This window comes from Tursiops truncatus, chromosome 5 (assembly GCF_011762595.2).
Source record: "Tursiops truncatus isolate mTurTru1 chromosome 5, mTurTru1.mat.Y, whole genome shotgun sequence".
Taxonomy (NCBI): domain Eukaryota; kingdom Metazoa; phylum Chordata; class Mammalia; order Artiodactyla; family Delphinidae; genus Tursiops; species Tursiops truncatus.
The window spans coordinates 112,544,935-112,564,831 of NC_047038.1; the positions used below are offsets into that span (position 1 = coordinate 112,544,935).

The 19,897-nt window shown below is 44.2% G+C and overlaps 1 protein-coding gene across 1 annotated transcript in view; it reads right to left on the reverse strand.

Moving 5' to 3' along the window:
- REELD1 (reeler domain containing 1) overlaps window positions 1-19,861 on the reverse strand; it is a 38,793-nt gene extending 18,932 nt beyond the window's left edge. Inside the window, 1 exon segment of the mRNA XM_033857321.2 lies at window positions 4,056-19,861. The gene's annotated coding sequence lies outside the window, so the exon portion shown is untranslated.
- Between the last annotated feature and the right edge of the window lie 36 nt (window positions 19,862-19,897).

Consider the following 19,897-nt stretch of genomic DNA (forward strand, 5'->3'; position numbering starts at 1 on the left):
AGTCGCACTTAAGCTGGAATTCACACCTGCGCATGCGTACAAAGATCGTTGGAGACGACCCTAGCGCAGAGCCGTAGATCGGCGGATCTCAAAGTGGGATCCCCAGAGCACAACACTGGCATCACCTGGAAACTTGTTAGAAGTGCGAATTCTTAGACCTCACTCCAGACCCGCTGAAAAAGAAACTCTGGAGTGGGACCGTGCAATCTGTGACTCAGGTGATTCTGACATGAGCATAATTTGAGAAGCTCCCCAGGTTTCTTTCCAGACCTGTGAAATCAGACTGTGCAGGAAAGAGTTCTGGAAATCCATATTTTTACTACACACCCAGGAGACAGGAGATTCTTTGACCAGGCAAGTTAGGCAAACACTGAGTTGAAGAGTCACCACCAAACCTCTAGAGGCTCCATCCCACCGGGAGGTTTATTAATAAAGAGTCAGGCTTCTGAAAAGACACTGGACTCACTACAAGCATCATGCATGCATATGGGTTATCTGAACTCTAACTTGGCGTTAGGCACTTATTTAGTCAAAAATGAAGATGAATCAGACACGAATCCCGATCCATAGATAGAGCAAAACGGAGGAGACTCACAAGGCTACGGAGTGCATGATTCTATTTTATAACATTCTGAAAAAGGCAAAATTGTAGAACAGAAACAGGTCAGTGGGGAGGGGTGACTCCAAAGGGCAGCAGGAGAGAACCTTCTGGCGGATGGAACTACTGTGAATCTGAATCAGTTGTGGTGGTAGTTACACAACTGTACCACCTTGTTAAAACTCACAGACTGTGTACCCAAAAAAGTGGATTTTACTGTATGTACATTAAAAAAAGTAGAATAAGCAAAAACGAACGTGACAAATATACACAAGTAACTATTAGGCAAATGACACATGGGATTCCAGAAAGGACTTATGAGATTAACTCTAGGAGAACCCAACATCCCTGTGGACCTTACATTTGAACTACACCTTAAACAGTGAGCAAAATGTTTCCTGCCAACAAAGAATGGAGAACATTCTAGAATAAGAAGGATGTACTGAATACTGTTTATTGCCTCTCCCGACTACATCCTATTGTAGAGTCTCACTGTTCAAAGTGTGGTCCATGGACCAGAAGCACCCGTGTCACCTGCGAGCCTGTGAGAAAGGCAGAGCCACTGAGTCGGTTCCTGCATTTTCACAGGCTTCCCAGAGAACCTGCCAGATCTCAGCCCTTGGCAGAGACCCTTTATACTGTATGACGTTGCCCGCTCCCTACCATGACTGATTGGTCAGAGGCAGTCACTTTACCCAAGATGAGTCAATCACTGATGGGGAAGCAACCAACCAGGCTGCCTTGAGAATCCAGACTTTTCAAGAAACACATCATCTGAGCTAAAAGGATACAGAAAGTGAGCACTGGAACAGGTGACATGCCCAGCCCAACCAAATTTCACTTCTGAGAGCTCTCTCTCTGTCCCGTCCTCCTTCCCCTTTACTGCACTATGTGAGAGCGCTTTCGTGTGTTTGCTTGTTTGTCTTTGTTTTTCCGCCTCTGAGACTTGACCGTGGAGTCCTGAGAAGGGCTTGGCATGTTTGAGTCATGCCCAGAAAGAAGGTTCTGAGGGAGAGGAAAGCAAGGCTGAGAACTGTGGTAGCAACCAAACGCTGAAGGGATTTGCACGTCATAGTATTAGGAGGTTCAACCATATTCAGTGGGAAGTAAGGAACTTCCATGGCTGTTTAAGCAGTAGAGTTTCAGGCAGGCAGTGGGGTCCCTTAAGACAACTTGGGAACAGAAGAGAGCCCAGGGGCTGTGGAGGAGGCCACTGTATTGCAGGTCAGTCAGAAAGGGTGAGGTGAACAGTGACAGTGGAGATAACGAGAGGGAGGGACTCAGGACACCATTTGGAGACAGACTTGGTAGCATCTGGTGACCGAATGAATGCAGGGTGTCCTACACAGAGAACAGACTTGTGGTTGCCAAGGGGGAGGTTGGATGCGGGAGGGATGGATTGAGAGTTCGGGGTTAGCAGATGCAAACTCTTATACACAGGATGGATAAACCACAAGGTCCTACTGTATAGCCCAGGGCACTATATTCAATATCCTGTGATAAACTATAATGGAAAAGAATATGAAAAAGAATATATATATGTATAACTGAGTCACTTGGCTGTACAGCAGAAATGAACACAACAATCTAAACCAACTACACTTCAATAAAGTTTATTTTAAAAAATTAAAAAAAAATAAATGCAGGATGTCCTAGAGAGCATCCTAGCACCGGCGGTGCCAGGTAACAGGAAGTAGGGCTCCAGGAAGGGCAGCAGTTGGACCGTTAGGCCTAGTCTCCGCTCCAGGCAATGAAGTGAGTAACTTCATGGGCAAAGCACCGACTCGAAGACCACAGTTCCAGGCCCGTAATGTCGGTTTGGGGGCCAAGTTGCTCAGGCCATCACGGCAAGTGCAAGACCGTCTGCCCTGCAGACGCCAGAGGAGGTTGAGCTCCCTCGGCCAGGACGCCGGTGCTCCCTGTGCAGGGTGAAATCACGTTGATAGAATCTGACTTCTCCAAGGCTCTGTCCCACCAGGAAGGAGGAAATCTCAATCTTCTGTTAAGTCAGCAGAGACTCTGGGGGGCTCAGAAACCTAGGGTGAGGGTCTTCCATCGCCGCTGCTCACAAGGTCATTTGAAGGCTCTGGCTCAGATGCTCTGGTGCAAAGAAAGTCTCAAGTCTCCAGCCAGGCTGGGCTTTGACCTCCCCAGATGCACCGTGTGTCCTTTGCCCTCTGAGGGTCTCCCACCCCCTCTGCCGGGTCCCCCGTGAGTGGGGCACAGATTCCTGCTGCTAGGAAAGACTTCTTCACCCCACTCCCTTCCTAGTCTGGGGATAACTGGTTATCTCCCCTCCCCAGATCCCTCCCCACTATCTCCAGCCAACTCCCCACCCCGGTCACCTGGTATAATCTACCTGCCACAGAGAGAGGGGTAAGGTGCCAACACTTCTGCTTTAGCCCCATAACAAGTATGCCCTCTGATGCAGTGATTCTCAAAAGGCCAGCAGCCCCCAGGTTAGAGAGGGGCTGGTGAGCAGCTGGAGAGAGCCCACACACGGCTCAGTAAATAATCCTGCCATTCACCCAGGTACTAAGTGCTCCTGTTGGTGGAAACCAGGAGGACACCTTATCCGAGGCATGACCTTCAATGCCTGCCTCACTCACAGCCTCCGCTGGGTTGGCAGGACTCCCGGTGCCACATTCTGGGCATTTAGCCAGTTAGCTCATGAACACTCACACCACCGGAGGGCCGTACTACTGTTAGCCCATTTTACAGGGGAGGAAACTGAGCCCCTGTGTCTAACTTCTAAAGGTTCTAGAGCTTCCAGGCTGTGATAGACGCAGTCTCTCCCCACAGCTCTGCCACTGACCCCCTTTATAACCTCCTCCAAACATGAGGACAACCATCCTTCTTGCACCTGCATCCCCCTGTTCTGTGAGGTTTCAGTGAGGTGATAAAGAGTAAGCAGGGAGCCCTCCGGCCGGGTTGGACACAAAGGAAGGGCTCAGAGCATGTTCGCTTGCGGAAGGGCTGAGCTGCAGAGGAGAGGCTTCCTGCCGGGCAGCCCTCGGGGGGTGGGGGTGTGAGGGGTGTGACTGTGAGGAAGAGAGCCAGAGTGGGGCTAAGAAAGAGGGTATCCAGCATCTGGGCTCCGGGGTGCACAGGGAAAGCAAGAAAATATTGCTTTCTGTTTGAATCTGCTGGAGTCATTTCACACTGGCAATCTGGCTGGACTTGATACATTAAGTGACTAAGTGGTTACATTAACATCCCATGGCCCCCGACTAGAAGAGTTACATTAACATCACACACAAGAAAATTCTCTTTCATGGTGGGTTTTATGGTTATAAATCGGCAGCTCTGTGTCCTTCGGTAAATCACTTAACTTCTCTGTGTTGCCTCCGGTATAAAGTAAAAGGTTTGAATTAAATGATCCCTCAGATTTCTTCCAGCTAGAAAATTATACATATGTTTACTTTTATTTTAGTCATGAAGGCATAGAATGAGCTACCTCAGAGCATCTTGGGATGACATGGACCAAGTCTGGCACGTGATGATGCCACGACCACACCACCTGCATCCTCCAGGTACGGGAGCAGCCTTGGAAAAGTGTTTCCCAACCTCCATGGAATCCTCAGAGATGAAGGACCTGCCAACTTCACCAGCCCAGTCCCATCCCTGGGACATTTTCTTCATGTTTAGAGGTTTCTGAAAGGGAGAAATGGAGAATGTGCCTTTGGTAACTTATTTTTTTTTAATATTTATTTAGGCTGCGCCGGGTCTTAGTCGTGGCATGAGGGATCTTTTAGTTGCAGCATGTGGGCTCATAGTTGCAGCATGAGGACTCTTAGTTGTGGCACACGAACTCTTAGTTGTGGCATGCATGCGGGATCTAGTTCCCCGACCAGGGATCGAAACTGGGTCCCCTGCATTGCGAGCGTGGAGTCTTACCCACTAGACCACCAGGGAAGGCCGTGCCTTTGGCAACTTATTAACACCCTTTGTCCCTTTTTCATGCCTTGGTCGTGAATTTCCATTGACATTGATTGGTGTTTGTAGGTAGATATGGCTATTCTAGTATCGTTATTGTGGTGAGCATTGCAATATTCAGAAATAAAAATTTTATTAAAACTACAGATTTCTGGAGTTCTGGGACAATCAGTGTAAGAAAAGAGAAAAATTTTCACAATTTTCTTTGAACTCGACTTTAATTTACTTAAAAATGGGAAATTGATGGACATTTATGTAAATGTCGCAGGCTTGTCGACTTGCTTCCTTCTCCATGCTGCCATGCACTTTCTTCCATTGGAAAAAAAGAATCTTTTGGTGCTTTTTTCCTACCCAATTATCCCCTCCTATATTCTCCCTGTTAAAGAACAATACAGACGAACAGGACTTTAAAACAAATCAATAGTTGCTTACTATTTGCAAAAAAAGTACTTACAGAGAGTTGGCTAATGTGAGAAAGTGTCAGCAGTATCTCTTCTCTCTAGGAGTTAACGTTTTACTTGGGGTGGGGTGGCAGGATGTAGAAGAAAGAAGTCAGACGGCAAGTTAGTTGTGTGGCCTTGGCAAGTTAATTAATGTTGATGAGCCTCAGTTTTCCCATCTGTGAGATGGGGAGATGATTAGGTTTCTCACAAGGATACTGTAAGGACTAGGTGTCCTTGTATAATGATGCATAGCAGTAAATCACAGCTGTTATCAGAAGGGAGATTAAAGCCAGGCTACCAGAATTTAGAGCAGAGAGAGGTATTTCAACTAGAAATAGATGGTGGATCTTAGAGGTTAGGTGGGGTCTGGGTAGATAGAGAAGGGTAGTAGAACATTCAAAGCCGGAGAAAGAGATTGCACAATGGTGTGAAAGTGGGAAAAAACGGATCGCGTTAGTTGTAATTATCCGGAAATAAAATGAGGCATGCCTGATGTAGGGTGTTGGAGCGAGTGATGTTGTTGGGAGGAAATGGAAGTAAAGGGAAGAGCCAGGAAGATCTGGAGACTGTCTGTATGGAGACAAAGGAGGGGTTTTTAAAAATTGGTATTTAGAAAGCCTGGACGAAAAATATAACCTATATCTGAAATAGGGGAGATAGCGTTCAATCTTAGACATGCTGAAAACGCCCTCTTAGCATCATCCACTCCTCAGCCAACCTCTCCTAAATGCCTACTAAGTGCAGGCCATGTACACAGGGCTGGGCTATCAAGATGAATAACACAACATCTGCCTTTGTCATGCTGGAGATGGAGACCAAAGCATCAGCAGATAATCACAAAACTATGGGATAAATGATCAGCGGAGATAGACTCACATACGACTATGGAAGTACAGAGGAGGAGTATCTGGGGGTTGGTTAAGAATTTCCTTTTCCCTTTTCAAAAAACCCAAACACTCACATCTTGTGATTGGATGCCGAAAATCAGTCTCAAAGATCAGTCTTCAAGTAATGCGTTTATGACTGTTCTGTAGCCTTTTTTAAGTACCCTACACCATGTTTACTCTTTATCCTCATGTGGCCACTTGGTCCCCCTCCCTGCCCTGCATGGCACCTGACCGGTGTTGTGTGCTTACCTTCTCTACCACCCAAGCGCTAAACCCCTGGAGGGCAGGATTCATCTTAAAGTCGCTAAGCTCCAGTACAGAGCCCAGTACCATGCTTATTGTGAGGCTATCTGTTCAATAATTGATCACAGACAGAAGCTAAGGTGCATGCGTCTCTGTGTTCAGAACTCTATGTGTTTCATTTATTTTAAACATCCTCTTCCAACCTTCCCAGGGAAGGAGGAGTAATAGCTCCCAATTGTTGAGTTCTCACTATGTGCTAGGCACACATCTAACTCTTGTATGTGCTCATCTAATCTTCACAACGACCCTATAAACTATGTATTAATCCTCTCCCGCTTTACAGCCTGAGGCATAGAAAGATTAGGACAACTTGTCTGAGGTCACATTGCTCCTAAGCGGAGGAGCTCTGGAACCTGTGGCCAACCCCTGTGCTGTTACAGCTGCCATCGATGTTCCAGAAAACTGAAGTACACAGAGAGTGCGGGTTGTGAGGGTTCTAAAGAGTACATTAGGGGTGGCAGCGAGACTTCCATTTTCTGCTTCTTGGACCAGGGTTTGGAAGGCCCTCTGGGTAAGTAGGACACCCCGTGAGAACTTCCCCTCAGGGAGGAACTCGCATCCTGAACTTGCAAACCTAACATAAATGGGCAAATCCACTCCTTCAGAGGATGCAGGTAAAAAGCCCACAGCATAACTGCAGGTAAGGGCGCCTCAGTACTGCATATTGTCAAATGTTTTCCATCCTTCCATCCACGGCAGATGTTCTCAAATTAAAGAAATTTTAAAATTCTAAGGATGTATTTTCTTTTTCCCTTTTTTCTCTCCCTCTTTTCAAAATAAAGAACAAGCTTATTCTAGTACCTAAATATCATCCTTCCCTTTCTCGTCCTTCACACTGCCTTTTTCTATCGCATCACGGAAGCAGTCCCGACAAGGAGGGTTCTCTAAGTTTCCCCCTTACGGAAGTGATCCAAACCTCTTATCCAGCCTGCATCAAAAAGAAGCAGATTGTTTGATTAGCACCCTCCACCCCGCCCTCCCTTGCCAATGGAGAATACCAGGATCTTTGAACGTGAAAGCCCTTCATCAAAATTGAGAAAATTTTAAAAAACATTTTTCAAGGCACCTACAAAGACCAAACTCCAAAGACGATTCTCTGGTTCACTTTTTATAGACAATTTCTGAAGGACAAATTCCTTCTTTGGCTTTATGACCCTCAACTCCGGAGCCGGGTCCAAATTCCCCCCAGACCCACTGGAGTTCTGTCACATTCTGTTAACACAGCCCTTTCTTCTACTAAACGGGCACCTGAAACGGACAGGCCTCGTTCACTGGCCTCCCGTTAAATCGCAGTAGCAGTCAGCCTCTAGGGCAGTGCCGCACAGCCGCTAATGCTACACCTGCACTTGCTACCGGGAGACTGGCCAGTGTCTTTACCGAATCACTGACGTCCTCTGCACACACCTCTAAGACGTGAGGGGGCCCACGTCTGCATGAGTCTGAGGCATCTTAGAGAAATGTGCTCATTTGCTTCCGAGCAGGAAAGCTGGAAGGAGAAACACCAGCCTTCCCGATTCCTAGGCCAGCACTTAATTCTCTCTTCACATGAAAACATTGCTGAAGGGGACAAAATCCATGTAGCAACAGCACCCTTCAGTTTAATGAAAGGTCTACCTTGAGCTGCGCCAACAATACCACTTTAACGCCATCATTTCACTAAATCTCCTGCTGACCTGTTTGCTTATCTCACAGGGTAAGATGGCGCATCAGTACGAATTCCTCCACCAAAGCACCTCTATCTCCCTCCCAAAGCCAAATTCACACGTGTGTTACTGAAGGATCTGTAGTTAAGCAGAAACTATTCATTATTCGAACATAGTTTTTGTCTAAACAAAATTCAAATATGGCCGCTCCTTTAGTGTTTTGCTTTTCTGCACCATGTGTATAAAAATAACTCTATTTGAAATATACAAGATAGGAACAGTCCCAAGTGGGATTTATATAGCCAGATTCTTTTAAATTACATATATTATAGAAGTACATCATTTAAAAACAAAAGCTTTTTACCACATATGTTATTAGTTTATTTCTATCGATTTTGAACGGCTTAGACCCATTGAAAATGGATCATTGGCCCAGGCTCTGAGCTTCCTAGAAGCTAAGTAAGAAAGGTAAGTATAACCAGTTGCCTACTTATTATCTTTATGGACCATAAGGAGAAAAAAGGATAACTAGAGAGACGATAAACTGGCTGCAGGATCTCCGAAAGGATACTTATTGTCGTCTCCTTCATGTCACCTGGCGAGGGGCTCCCTGTGGCCCCTTCCCCCAGTGCTGAGGGAGGGAGGTGTGGCGGGCATGTGACTCTGGCCTGTAGGTGACCAGCCCTGGGATGAGCAGGCAGACAACCCCACGACAGAATAATAATGAAAAACGATCTTGACAGGCCGGAGCAATGAGCTGAATCTAACAAGATGAAATTAAACAAGGACAAATGTTAAGTGCTTTTCTTAGGTCAGAAAAAAACCAATGGTACCAATCCAAGATGGAGGAGATATGGTTCCCCAGCAGGCATAAGAAACAAAACAAAACAAACAAAAAAACTTTAGAGGTTTAAACTACAAGCATGTCACTAAAAACAACCCAAAACTTCTTAGTGCAATTTTGTCTTTTGAACAAGAATATGTTCTTCATATTCTGAGATCACTAGTCTACATTTGGAATTAGATTCTGGGCACCCTGCTTTATTTCTGTGGAAGATGGGTCTAAACTAACATTAAGAAAAATTTTGATATCGTAAAGCAATTAAAATCCAATAAAGATGTTATAAAAAAAAATTTTGAAGCAGCAAAGTCATTGTCCATAAGTTCCTTCACCCAACACGGCTATGTTCATTGCTTGCATGTCTCTTTTCATGTTGCATACTTACTTTAAAATGAGTATACAGAAGAAAATAAATAAAACAGAATAAACATATGCAAACTGGAGTGCATTTAGAAGAGAGTGGCCGGAGTGGCTTGTGGACTCTGAACCTGCATTTCCGAAGTGCAGTTGGATGGACGGGGAAGAAGATTTATAAGAGGTGTTTTCAAATAGCTGAAGGGTTGACAAGAAGAGATTAGGTTTGTCCAAGGTAAACTTAAGGATTATGAAGAAGAAGAGCGTTTAATCCAAGATATTTGGATATCTTGGATTAAAGACATAAAATGGTTTGAGCAAAGACCTTCTGGCCAGTATGTGGCAGGGCTGAGAGACAACGAATGTGCTCGAGCTCAGAACAAATTTAAATTCAATATTAATAGAAAAAATCCTCCTATGAGTCAAATCTGTACAAATACAAAGTAGAAGTCTGCAGATTTCATGTAGATAGTGTCTTACTTATGAAGCAATGAAAGAAAGGTATTTAAGAATGGGCCATAGCAGTGGCTTTCAAATTTTCAACCACAATATTCAGAAAATTATATATATATATATATATATAAAATACATAGTATATGTATAATGTATATGTTATACATAGTATATATAATACACTATTTATTAAATATTATACATAGTATATATTATAGTATATACATATAGTAGATAATATATTTTATATCACCACCATATACATGCATACGTGATTGAGAATAAAATGGAAACAAAAGTCTAACTACTACTACTACTAATTGCTATGATGCACTTTGGGTTTTTCTTCCTATTTTACTTTTTTTAAAAAATCTATTTATTTACTTATTTTGGCTGTACCAGGTCTTAGTTGAGGCATGCGTGCGTGATCTAGTTCCTCGACCAGGGATCGAACCCAGGCCCCCTGCATTGGGAGTGGGGCATCTTAGCCACTGGACCACCAGGGAAGTCCCTCTATTTTACTTTTTTTAAATGCTGAACTTCATCCACTAAATTGATTTCATCTCCAGTGCCATATCATGCGGACTGAAAAACATTGGCCTGGAGAACTATTGAGTGGGCTGCTTGGGTGAGCTAGAGAGCCAACAATTCCTTCCTACAATGAGATTCAGTCATTCAATAATACAAACTGTGTTATGTAGCTTAAAAAAAACCCAAACCCTAATTGAACTGCTTTTTGTTTCCAGTTTATTGCTTTCCTTCTCTTATTCTAGATTATTAAGCTTTTCAATTCTTGATTCTATTTCTATTATCTGTTCCTGCTTATACTACATCATCTGAAAAATCTTTGATCCTTTTACCTGAGTAACTGATGAAATTATGAAACTGTATAGAACCAAGAACAGAAGATTGCAACTCATTTTAAGTGCAGTTGCTCACCCAGGTGTGTTTATTTATGTAGTTTCTTTTCCAAGAATCAGTTACACATCCTTCAAGCATACCAACAACTTCTCTATTTTATTTTTGTCCACAAGGTTGAGAAATTTTGTTCAGTGTGGTAAGATTAAGAGACCACGGAAAGACAAATACCATATAATATCACTTATATATGGAATCTAAAATACGACACAAATGAACATACCTACGAAACAGAAACAGACTCACAGACATAGAGAACAGACTTGTGGTTGCCAGGGGGAGGGCAGGTGGGGAAAGGAAGGAGTGGGAGTTTGGGGTCGGCAGATGCAAACTATTATATAAAGAATGGATAAACAACAAGGTCCTACTGTATAGCACAGGGAACTATATTCAATATCCTGTAATAAACCATAATGGAAAAGAATATGAAAAAATATATATATGTATAACCGAAATCACTTTGCTGTAGAGCAGAAATTAACACAACATTGTAAATCAACTACACTTTAATAAAATATATTTTAAAAAAGAGAGAGAGAGAGAGAGAGAGAGACCGTGGCTATGCCGTAGGTTCTGAGGATGAAATGAGGTGATGTAAGCCGGGTGCTCCAGACAGTGCCTGGCTGGATGGCCATTAGCTGGGATGACATCGATGGTGATGATGGTGGTGTCACAGTGACCTTCCTCCAGTGTAGCTGCTCAAAACCATACTCATGTGGTCTTGGCATGCCTCCTTCAAGTGAACCCAAAGGGCCTCCTAAAAATCACCCCTTTTTTTCCTCTTTTTCTATTTTGAGTAACCTCAGAAGAATTTGAAAGGTTGTAACCTCAAGTCACAGATCCGTTGTTTTCCTAACCTTTTCTTCCTTTTTTAAAACCAGGGCACTTGCTCGCCTCTTGTTTTCTTGGATCTCACAGACTCCTAACAGTGTTTCCTCAAGGTCACCAGCAAGTTGTTCTGTGCGGGGGGACATAATTCAGTGAGCTAACTTGGACGAGCTACAGCCTCCTGTATCTTGGTGGATTCTCTTTCTCTCCTAGGAATGTTTCCAGCTTGGAGAGTTGTTTTTTTTTTTTTTTGAAGAATAAAGAGTAGCCTGGTCTTCTTACCACCTGGTAGCACCCCGTTAACAAGTGGCCTGTCCCTTGGTGGTTCACTTTATTCTGAAAAGCCTCAGCTCATTTGTGGTTTGGGCTTCTTGACATATTCAGGTGGTAGGTTAGAGTCTTTGAAATCAACGGCTGGGTGGAAATCCCACCCCTGCCACTTACTAGCTGGGTGAGGCCGAGCAAGTACCTCTTTGTGATCAACTTGCTCATGTGCAAAAGGAAGAATAATGTCTATCTCGTGGGGTTGCTGTGAGCTTAGAACAGTGGCCAGCATGAAATCAGCTGCTGTTGGTATCGGTATCACGGGGAACTCTCTGAAGGCTGATCCTTCACTTTCTCTTTGGAGTTTCTGTACCGGAAAAAACTTTACGAAGGTTTCTAACCTTCTGGAGTCTCCTCTCACAAGATGATGTTTTCTCTGAACTTTTGGCTATCTGCCTTCCTAAAGGCTGGGCTACACGTCTGACTACATTCATGTTTATTTTATGTGACAAAGTCACTCTCCCCAGTTCCCATCACTTCTCTGTCAGTGAGCATTTCCTCCTCTGAGCCCAGTATCGACCCTCCTTGGTGTTTCTTCTGATTTCTAAGGGATGAAACTGTCACCCAGGCAAGCCAAAGATGTGTCAGATGACCTCCTTGTAGCGGGATGAGCTGCCAGCCAATGTTAGGAAATGAAGGAATAGCACCGTACCCTGCCTTTGCCAGTGTTTTCAAACTTCCCAATAATATATAATAGTGGGCCTGATGGTGAGGATGAGAGCATGTCTATCTGGAAGCAAAAAGGCCTGCCAACGACCCAGGTAAATTATTTAAGGGCGTCAGGACTGTGTTTCTGTGTGGTTACTTGTCATCAGGAAGACAGCAAACAAACACCAAAGAGCCAGACACTTTCAGGCACTGGAAATACAAAGCCAAACACAGCCCTACCTGCAAGGAGCCTCCAGTCTACGATGGCTCTAAAATCCATCCAGTCTCCTCGCTGTTTTCTGTCTAAACTGGAGTGGTGTGTCTCTCATGCCTCCACACGCGCCAGAGAGGAACTTCTTTCTTCATGTTTTGTTAAATTCCTAAAGCACCCACGTCAGTGACACTCACGCACCAGCCCCCCAAGGGGTCACTACCTGTGGGATGGGTCCTTCCTCCACTGAAGGTCAGCCGTGACCGCGGCACATCTCCTCCCCCTGCACGGAAAGCTCGAGGTAGGGTCAGCTTGTTCGAAAAATACAGAAATCGACATGACGTACAGAAGAAGGGCAACTTGGAGAGAAATGATGCCTGTATAAGCTGGGAGGGGTGATGTCAGGAACAGGAACTGTAGTCTCAAGGCTGGTCTCTCCCACAACACAGGGGAGATGGTGCAAGAAGAGAAGAGAACGCCTTAGTTTGGAGTTAAGTTTCACTCCGTTAAAGGGGAATGAATGACAATAATAAAAGGAATCATATTAAGAGTCTGTTCTGGGTTTTATTCAATAATAAAAAGAACGGTTTTTAAATTCTCTGATGGCTTGATTATTTATCCTAGTTTTCCTTTTCAGTTAAAACAATACTTTCATTTCTCTGAACGGGCAAAACAGGTTCATTTGGGAAAACACTGTTCTAATCAGGGGAAAAGCACCTATTCTCACTCAGCCTCTCACCCATTCTTAAGAAGTATTTTAAATAGTTCTTAAAATAGATGTTTCTCTTTTTCTCCAAAATGCAAACACAATAGGACATTTTGATGGAGGCCTGCTACATCTCTCGACATCCTGGACTTTTCCATCACAATTCTCAGTGATCAGCTTCAGTGAAAAGTGTGTTTTTTTTTAAGTTATATAATAAAGTGAAAGATGGTAAGGAGAACAGCAAAAGAGGAGTCATCAGTAAACTTGTCAAGTAAAATGTATCTAACAGGAAACACAACATGACCCGGTTGGATTCTGAGCCCCATGTGTTGGGTGTGGCGGTTTCATGGGGTGGGTCTTGCTTCAAGGGGTGGGGGGCGAGGGACCCCTAAGCTCACACTGTGGGTGTGACAGGGTGCAGAGGAGGGTGGTCAAGCAGCACGGCAAATCTCACTCTAGAAAGGGCACCAAACTGTTTCAGTCTTTATTTGACATCTGAGCGCGTGTACCTGTGACCAAGGACAATGGATGCAGCCGGAGTTGGGTTGGGGAGGAAAAGGAGATCCCATTGCACACTGTCTGTCTCCATCTCTCTCATGTACTTACTGGGTCCGACGATGCAGCTTCTAACATGAAGATGCAGCAAAGGGCTGCTGGGAAACAGCCTGGCGTGTAGAAATTAGGATTCAGGAGACTCCGGGGGCGGGCGGGGGGAACAAATTCTAAAAGACAGTCATGTCAAAAAACTCAAGATGCAGCACCTGCAGACACAGCCCCAGGGCAGCTTGTACATCGGCCGGGGTGTAAAGGGCTGTTGGCTGCCTATTGATCTTTCCTGTCACACCCAAGCGGAGCGCCAACAAATCACTGTCACAACATCATCTTTGAACGCAGAGGACCGCACACACCTTGGGGCCTTCTTATTGTGACTACTGGGACGATGAGTAAAGAGAACATTGATTTATTGATTAAACGTACAATCAACAGAGAAGTCGACGGAACTCAGCACTTAAGAGCCTGATCACATCTTCTTTATCCATTCATCCGATGATGGACACTTACAATGGAATATTACTCAGCCATAAAAAGAAACGAAATTGAGATATTTGTAGTGAGGTGGATGGACCTAGAGTCTGTCCTACATAGTCAAGTAAGTCAGAAAGAGAAAAACAAATACCGTATGCAAACACATATAGATGGAATCTAAGAAGAAAAAAAAAAGGTCATGAAGAACCTAGGGGTAAGATGGGAATAAAGACACAGACCTACTAGAGCATGGACTTGAGGATATGGGGAGGGGGAAGGGTAAGCTGGGATGAAGTGAGAGAGTGGCATGGACATATATACACTACAAAACGTAAAATAGATAGCTAGTGGGAAGCAGCCGCATAGCACAGGGAGATCAGCTCGGTGCTTTGTGACCACCTAGAGGGGTGGGATAGGGAGGGTGGGAGGGAGAGAGACACAAGAGGGAAGAGATATGGGAACATATGTATAACTGATTCACTTTGTTATACAGCAGAAACTAACACACCATTGTAAAGCAATTATACTCCAATAAAGATGTAAAAAAAAAAAGAGCCTGATCAAATAGTGGGAACTGTTATTCTAGTCGCAGCCGCTCCCCAAGTGACCCAGGCAAGTCTCGGAACTTCTTTGCTTCAGGCTTCAGCGTCTGGGAAAGGCGACTGCCTTGTTCAGTGACCACAGAGGGAGACTGCGAGGACTTGCCCAGTCGGTTCCTGAGGTCAGGGCGGAGGTGTGATCCCGTGGGGATCTTCTACCGCACTCCCAAGGTGGGGAAATCATCCCAGAAATCTCTGCATCTGTGCTCGTGCCAGAGAGACTGGGAAGAGGGTGTGAGGCAGGCTTGCTCAGCTCAAAGGTCAGGTCCTACCAACAGGACAAATAGGAAGCACATTCGCTTTCTCAGGATAAAGATACTTAAAATGGGTTTCAAATATACTGAAAGTGAGAGCCATACCAACCTAATGTTTGAAAAGTGATGAGGTTCAGTTTTAGATGTAATATACCCTGTGCCTCTGAGACACAGCTGACACAGGGTATGGCTGTGATGTACATGAAAGGCTCCACGGCTCTCCACAATATGTGGACAGAAAACATGTGTCTGGCTTGGGATCATGTTTACCTGCTCCACGGAAAGGATTTTCTTACCTTTTGCATTTTCTTTTAAATCCAGAAATATAGGGAACTTTTAAGTTATCCTGCAACAAAACCAAACCAACCTATCCACACCCAGCTTCAGAAACTATGGAAGGAACGATCACTATTTTCCTTTGGAATCTAGTGAAGAAGTAGTTAAGGCACTAGGAATACAGGTCCCTCGACCCCTGTCAACGAAAAAAGGATTTTTTTTCAAGGCAATAAAAATCTGAGACTTTTTGCAGTCTGTAAGAAAAATGTATAATGCAAAGGATGTAGTTAACATTCTGGGATGGCTAATTTTATGAGTCAACTTGGCTAGGCCATGGTACTGAAGTTTTTGGTCAAATATTCTAGATGTTTTTGTGAGGGTATTTTTTAGATGAGGTTAACATTTAAATCAGCAGACTCTGAGTAATGCAAAATTACCCTCCATAATGTGGCCAGACTTCATCTAATCAGTTGAAGACCTTAATAGAAAAAAACCTGACCTCCCCAGAAGAAATTCTGCCAGACTGCCTTTGGACTCGAACTGCAATTCCTCCCCAGGTCTCCAGCCTACCCTGTAAATTTTGAAATACCGAGCCTCCACAACTGTGTGAGCCAGTCCTTTAAAATAAATGTCCCCTCCCTGCCCCCCATGGACGGATGGATAGACAGAGATACACACCCCCCCACTGGTTCTGTTTCTATGGAGAACCCTAATACACATACTGTAATAAATATGAACATTGTTCACCGATATTTCTGGTCTCTTCCCCGTCTAGGTCCATGAAAAGATTATACTTTACTGAAAACTTAAGGTAAACCACGGCCATGTAACCTCCTTTGGCTAATAAGATGGGAGTGGGAGTGACTGGTGTCACTTCTAAGCAGAAGCATTTAAGAGCCAGGGCGTGATGCTTTGCGCTCTTCTGCCAGGGCACCAAGCCTTGAGTCACGCTGAGACGCTAGAAGCATAAGGTGCTGCCTCCCTCTGCCTGGGCCCCCAGGTGACCACATGAGCAGAGTCCTACCTACAAGCCCCTGTGGATGTACAGCATGAGTGAAAATCATTTGTTTCAAACCACTGAGATTTGGGAGTTGTTTATGACTGACACACCACCTGGAAAAAAAAAAGTTGTCCGGTATCCTAGCAACATCCACTCAACGTGCCGATTACAAATTTTTTATTTTTTCTTTATTACAAGTTCAGTAGGACTTCTATTTGATGTAAACACTGAATAGTAATTTGGAATGCTGCACATGATGGCAGTAAAACAGTTTCTCTAAAATTATTTTATGTAAACTTTTCACAAACTGGCCTCGCCTTTAATCCAAATTATTGGTAGAATATTTTGCTAAACCCTCCAGCATCCATTCCATCATGAAACTTGGAAGAAATGGAGTCCATATGGATTTGAACATTTTGTAAACAAGACCTATCTTGTTTACAAAATGTTCTATCTCAACTGCTCCAGTGTTTTATGATTTTATGAAGGTCCTAGAATATGTCCACCTTCTATTTGCTATAACTCCCAAATTACTACTAAGAAGAGATAATCTTTCAATAAGACAGATGAATCGAAACCAAAAATCTGGCTTTTGCTAGATGGAAAAAAAAAAAGTGTATAAAGATGCGAGTTTGAACCATATGGGCCTGTGAGGAAATGGGATAAACAGATGGGGACAATCAGATTTCAAAATTATCTAGTCCTGAGGTTATCTCGAATTGCAAGATATGAACATACAGTTGAGATGATCAAATCCACCTAAAGGGTTCAGATTTTTAAAGGAATTCTCAAAATTTGTCTCAATTAAAAAAAAAAAAAGGATGACACCATTTTCTCCCACAAACACCTAAACCTGCACACTTTGTATGGAGAGCTGTTCGGGTCACACTTACTTTACTCTCTCCACAGGACCTAGCACAGTGCCTGCCTACTGTTATCATTCCCTAAATGTGAAACTGATTTCTGCTACCACTTCCTCAAATCCCACTGCCTGGCCCCCTCCCCCATCCCCTAAACCAGGGAAGCAGGCTGAGAGAGGCGCAGAGCAAGTGTCAGGGTCACATCCACTGTCCCGCCACTTGGCATGTGCCACTCTTGCCCACCCACTTCTGTGGTCTCATCCCCACTTTGGCTAACTGGACTCCAACTGGTGAGTCAAAGCTGGTCGGTCAACAACGGAGACATGCGTGAGTGCCGCACGTCTGCTGTGTGCTGCTGTGTACTGGTACAAACTGGAATAAAAGTAGCTGCTGGATATTCAGATCCCAGAAGTCAAGCCGAACTCTCAGGTGGAGTTTAGCTCAACAACGATGGGGGCAATCTTAGTAAAGGTAGTCAGAGCCATGCTGTTGAGTGCAGGCCCTCCAGAAACAAGGTCACGGGAGATAAAAACTGGAGTTTGTTTTCCTTTCACCAACAATTTCTTTTCGTGGAGAGAAAAAGGATGGTTAATGCAGTTTGGCTGTGGAGACTAGTCCTGGCCACAGAATGGGCCAGGATTTGCCTCTGAATAGAAGAGCTAGCCAATACTTTGAGGATCATTTTCTATGAGGACAAAGGTCAGTGTCAGCCCACGGTAAGAGGACAGACTGACCCTTCGGCCTGGAATGCTGTACTAAGGTCACTTGTGAGTCAGTGTGATTATCGAAGACAATGTTTCCCCCCAGAGGTCACTTTTATTCTTATAGATTATTATAGCCTCCCAGGTGATAAACCTACACACAAGTCATCGCCGCTGAGTTCTCAGACCTTATGGAAACCCCTTAAACACTGACTATTTGTCACGTAATGAAGCACTCCCAGCATGCACTCCACATTGCCCTGGATAAAAAAGCTGAAGATGTAAACCATCTCTCAATAGCATTCCCTTCCTGAATGCTGAGATGTGAATGTGGAAATCACAGCACATGTCTGCCATCTGTATTTGTACTTGTCAACAGCTCTGTTTTGGGATAAACAGTTTTGAAGTAAGAATCAATTCGACTTGTTGGAAGATTAACCAAGGAACAGCTCAGAAGACCAAAACAGAACATGAAGTCAGATAGTCTAAAAAAAAAAAAAAGAAAAATCAAGCACAATTTTCTGTTTCTCGCTAAACACTGTTTTGTCACAGCCCAAGAGACAGAGCCTGGTGGCCAGAGTTTGGGGGCAGAGAGACAGGGAAAAATGTATTTACTCAAGTGAAAAATTCTTCAACCCAGAACAAATGTCTTTGCTACAGTGCAATTGGAAATCATTCACTGACCTCTAGGAGACTCCAGTTAAGAAAAAAAGTAATTTTAGCTTTTATACTTTGTTTCACCGTTCTACTATGTGAAGGTATACACAGGGGACAACTTGCATTGGTACAAGTGAATAATACAGTCCTTTATTACCATAAAAATGGTAGCACTTCCCAAAGTTGATCATGATTAAAAGTAGTTCCATGGTTGAAAACACTACTCCACCACACAGATATCAGAACAGAGAGACAGCAAGGGGAAAACAGACACATACCGAAAGGGAGGTCAGGGGAAAAGTTAGTAAAAACAGGATGCTACAGATTGGTGGGAGATAACAGTGGAACTGCTTTTAGAAGTGGCTGATGTGAGTAAATGAAGGGATGCAGTAACCTGGCAGCCCCATATTCTACAAAACAAATGAGAACATGTATGCTCCACTTGGAGGGACATCCACTTTCCCCTTAGAAGAAGTCATTTATAAAAGAGCAAATTGGTGATTTGTACTTACAGACTGGACCCTTTTCAAGCCTCTGTCAAGGAGTGATAAATTATTGAAGCATAGTTTTATTTTTGGTGTGCAGTAATACCTTGTGAAATGTTTCTGTTCACCTTTCCTAAGTTATTAATTAAAAAATAATTGTTTCCAATTACTCTGTGACCTTTAAGCTAAAACCAGACAAAATACCACACATGTCTCTCCAGACCCAGCACCGCCCCTTCCCTCCCCTCCTTCCCCATCCTGCCCGCACATCCTTCAACCAGGAAACTGTTGAAACTCACACGGCGCTCCTGGAACAGGACTGCTGCTTAGAAGGGGGAGGGGCGGAGGAGGAAGGCCAACACGAAGGTCACACAATTGTCTGGTATTCGTTCAACCGCAGTGCCCAGATGTGTTTGTTGTTCCGAGAGAAAGCGTGAACTGTTCAGGGAATACAGCAGGACTGTGGAAACGTCATGAATAGAGTGGGAAACCCTCTCGGCAGGAGCCACATGACACAGAGAGGCTGCCTCGTGCCAAGCAACGTGGACACTTGTGCTCTGATGAGGTCACATCAAACCCAGCTGGGACTGGAGAGAAAGGCTTCCCGGGAGCCCCTCCCTAAGCCAGAGCACAGAGAAATTCTTCCAGTCATAGCAGAGCAACTGGAACCTGAATGAGTTTACAAACTCCAGGCCTCGCTTTCCACCATGTTCACAAAGTGAGAGGACGGCGTGGATGGCCCGGACTCCATCACCCACCGCGTGAACCGCCCGGGGGAGATGTAAGATGAGTGCGCACAGACTTGGCTTAAAAGGAACGTTTACACCTACACCTAGCATGTTGGAACCTTTACAATCTCTCCCCCAGCTCAATTCGGATTCCCACTCCTTTTGCAGAAGTGCCACGGTTAGACGCCCAATTCTATTTCCTATCAAGATAATGGAAA